The following is a 4,311-nucleotide window of genomic DNA, read 5'->3' on the forward strand; positions in this document are numbered from 1 at the left end:
GATAATGGCAAGATGCTTTTTCAAACATGTTAGAAGCAGAAGCATGCAAATACATTTATAGCACTAATAGATCTAAAAGGAATGTTCGAAGATTATAAAGCCAAAGGAAACATTTAATGAATTCTTAGTATCCATGTTGTTTTTTTTTTTTTTGCAGAGCTCATCAAATTACTTAGACCAGAGCCTCTTTTCACTGAAGCCATATCTGAGAAATGATATCAAATTCAAGTCTTGTTAGAAGAGAGCTCAAAACAAATGAGCAGTAATAAATTGCCAAAATAAGGGAATGTTCTACTTTAAGTTCTAAGAGAGGTTGAACGTAAACACTAATGGATTCCAAATTACTTTTACCACCTATTGGAATTTTCAAGTATGAGTTTCAAAGCAAAATATTTTTCAGACAGTGTATAACTTATGTTGTGGAATTTTGTTGCCACCACCTGGTTTTAGATTACAAAAGTATAAATATTCAAAGTAACAGGACTTGTTTTCAAAAAAAGGACTTATCAAGAACTATTAACTGTAATGATACAGTTTTAATATCTGAATCAGAAATTTGCTATTCTGCAGTTTGCTGGAGCATGTACAGGAGAAAGTATTTATCTTTACTTACCATGTTCTTGTACTCTTTCCCTGAGTGTTTGTTATTGCCAAAAATAAAAATCTGGGATAAATAGCTCATAGACTGAATGAAGGTGATATATTTATTTTAACACACTGTTTGGTCCTTAAAAAAAGTCATGATGTCTATTCTTGGGTTTGTTTTGGTTTTTGGTTGTGGTTTTTTTTATTAACAGTTTGAAAGTGACTCAGATACTCTTTTGTGTAGGTCACAATAGAGAAGTAGAATTGAGAACAAATGGCACAATGCTGGTTATTTTCTTAAAGCAACAAAATCAATATAGTGAACTTCAAAGTGCTGAAATGCATATAGCAAAGTGTTTGTGAGAGAAAAATTAACATGAAAAATAGTAATAATTAATATTCTGTTCTGCAATTGTCTAGTCAACTGTTGTTAAAGACAGATTTTCAAAAATCTCTTAAAGATATTTCCTGATAACCTAATAATGACTGCTATGAATAATTTATTTTTCCACTTTTATTTTGGAAGGCCACATCTGTCCCAAATTTTTCCTACATGGGAGCACGATTATGTAACTATCTATCTCATCATCTAACCATTAATACTCAAAGTGTGAGCTTTCGGCAGTTGTTACTTCAAAGGTCAGTATCAGTGTGTCATTTTAAGCCTGTTGCTTTCTCAAGTTGTCTTCCTTTTCTGTATGTAACTATTAACATAGTGTGCATATTTAAAATAGAAATTTAGATTAAGAATTATTAAAGCATAGGTACATATTAGATATCTAACACATATATTTTTAATATGAAAATAGGACTCCAAATTCTGTAGGCTCCTTTGAGTATATTGTACTGATACCAAGTTATAGGGTAAATTCAAAAGGTAGTCAACTTTAAATGTATACTAAATGCATGTATATGTACTGTCTTTGTCCTTTGACTCGTGCCAGGGCTTATTTCATTGTGTTTTTTTCTGTAATTACTTTTCTGGCTGGAGTTGCTGTGAAAAGTTTGTTGGTTTGCTCACTGATTTTACACCTATGATGCATAAAATCATGAAGGATAAATTTCTTCAATTTTCACTTACTACGGAATTTGGGGGATTAAGGTTTAATAATGATTAGACTTCACAGTTGACAAAAATGCAACATTTTTTAAATGGATGTATTTCCTTTTAAATCTTACTATATGACACTTAAAGGAATAGTAGACTTTAATAATTCATAATTCTTTAGAAATTAGTCTTTTTCTTTAAGGACTTTTGTCTTCCTGAGCTCCAGACTTGGTTCTTATTTTAAAAGTTTCACTTAGTCCACCTATGTTTAGGAGTAAATGCATGATAAACTTAAAAGAACACAGTTGTTGAGTACTAAAAAATTACCTCACTCTGATGTTATCTTAATCCTCACTGTTTGCATTGATATCTAAATTTTTCTTCTGTTACTTAAAATGGTAGGATAAAGAATTTATCAAATAAATGTAAAAGCATCTAAAACAATGTGGGCATCACCTTGAAGGGGGGAAAACATCTTTCAGAGTACACCTATTTCATTTCTGTTGATGTTTGTCTGCCCATGTTCAACTTCCTGGACCGATATTCTAATATATAAGTCGTGTAACTGTTTTTTAATTTTTACATGTTGCAATTTGCCCTATTTCATTTTGCTTTCTCAGATACCTCAGTGCTCACCTAGAAGAACAAAAATCTGCATTCTTTGTGAAGTCCTCTCGCTTCCTTCACAAATCAAACTTCCTACTATTCAGCATTTAATAGTTCTAATGCAGTGAATAAGTTCTTAGCATTCTATTAAATAAGTAGCATGTTGCATATATTGGGTTGTCTATAGACTATATGATTTTTGCTTTAATGTTTTCAGGTGCCAAACAGAGTATGAAAACAGAGATGAAGCTGCTAAAGGAGATGAGACTGCTCGAAAACAATTTCATTCCTTTGTGTTGTTCTTAGCTGAACTTTACCTTAACCTAGAGGTAAGAAGAAATTTGTATGTCATTCATATTCATTAATTTTTGTTGTGTTTAAGTAAACACCAAAATGGAATATCATTTAAGGTGTGAGTTTTTTGAGTTTGTTTTTTTAAAGGGAAAAGGGAATAAAGTAAAAGAACTTAAGAACAGTTTAATTATAATGTGTGTCCAAGAAACAGATAAATGAAAAAGGACAAGATCATCAGAAGAGAAATATATAAAGATTAAAAAAAACGATGCAAGAATACCTAAAAAGAACCAGAGATCAACCACCTTTGGAATGAACCTTTTGGTATTTGTTTTTGTCTGGTAAACTCACCAGATTAGTACACTTAAACAACATAGAAAATGTTACAACCTAGCAGAAGCAGATAGGTATCAATAACCCATGTAATTCAGTATTCAGCCACTAATAGGAGCTATTATCAAATGCTTGAGGAAGGCATGGGAATCTTCAAAATTAACAATAAAAATGCAGACCTTGAACCTTCTTTTGAAGGTTGAGTCCTTGGCTTATGCATGAAGCATGAAATTTTGTATTTAGATCAGTTTTTTTGTTTCTGATATGTACAAAAGAAAAAAAGTATGTACACATAAAAGTTCTTTGACTCTTGTACCCGTGAGTTCAGTGAGTTCACCGACTACTGTAGTGTCCTTAAAATATAGTTTTCATTTAATTATTTCAAAGGTTTGATTTAAGAAGACACTACTAAAATGTTCTCCTGTCACGAGGAAAGAAAACTCTGACACTTCCATTTTTATTCATAAGTGGGCCTTGAAATATAATTTTCACTTACTAGAAGTAAAAAGGAAGCTTTCCAAATGATTTGGGGAAGTGGAAGTTGCCCAGTTTGGAGTACCATTTATTTTTAAAGCATTTTTTTCTAATTTTTAAATATATAAAGAATGCCTTCTAGAAGTAAGGTACTCTACAGCTGCAGAGAATGCATAAGGTAGGATGGGAAAAGAGCATGGGATTCTGAGAATTTGGGATGATGTGGATCCCTTGCCAGGCATTTTGCAGGTTCTCTTAGCAATTTATTAGCAAAGAAAAAATGCTAGGCAAGCATGTTATGTATATGTCAGAATTGCAAGGATACTACTTTATATTCTACAAATAGTTACGGTATTTGACATGTTCTTTCAACTGAATAGCTCAACTATGTTAATCACAAACCATATCATACAGCATCCGAGAGAGAAAATGTGATTAAATTAATTTCTAAAACTTAAGTATTTTAAATGTAGTTGGGTTTTGGTTTTTTAAAATATATTTTGCAGATTAAAGGAACAAAGGGACAGGTCACACGAGCAGAAATTCTTCAAGAAGGCCTTTGGGAATTACTAAATGTGCTCTTCTCTAACCCTGTGGATAATAATTTGATGTGTGCAGTGAAAGTGCTAAAGGTGAGACAGTAGTTTTAAAAGAAGAAAAAAGTTTTAAATTTTTTTTAAATATATGATCATAGTACTGAATGAAGAGGGAAGCTCCAAGTATCTACAAATGTTGAAGTGTATCTGTAGCTAGACTGGGATACCTCATCAAACATTGGATTCACTACTGAAGCAATAGATGTCTCCTGTTGTCCTTTCCATTTAATATAGTGGTAGACACAGGCTTTTCACCTATTTGCTTTGCGGTATATTTATTTTTAATTAAACTGTCTTAGAGTTGTTATCTAATTACCTAGGATCAATGCATGACTGCAGTAGAAAACTGGGAATGTGAAACAAGTGCTTGCTTTT

At 31.9% G+C, this 4,311-nt stretch overlaps 1 long non-coding RNA gene across 1 annotated transcript; it reads left to right on the forward strand.

The window, feature by feature from the left end:
- Positions 1-1,101: 1,101 nt before the first annotated feature.
- On the forward strand, positions 1,102-3,976 carry LOC146763060 (uncharacterized). The gene is made up of 3 exons (XR_014952603.1): positions 1,102-1,224; positions 2,457-2,568; positions 3,847-3,976. It is a non-coding gene; the product is annotated as an uncharacterized LOC146763060 (long non-coding RNA).
- Positions 3,977-4,311: the final 335 nt, after the last annotated feature.

The sequence above is a fragment of the Lonchura striata genome, chromosome W, assembly GCF_050655825.1.
Source record: "Lonchura striata isolate lonStrDom1 chromosome W, ASM5065582v1, whole genome shotgun sequence".
Taxonomy (NCBI): Eukaryota; Metazoa; Chordata; class Aves; order Passeriformes; family Estrildidae; genus Lonchura; species Lonchura striata.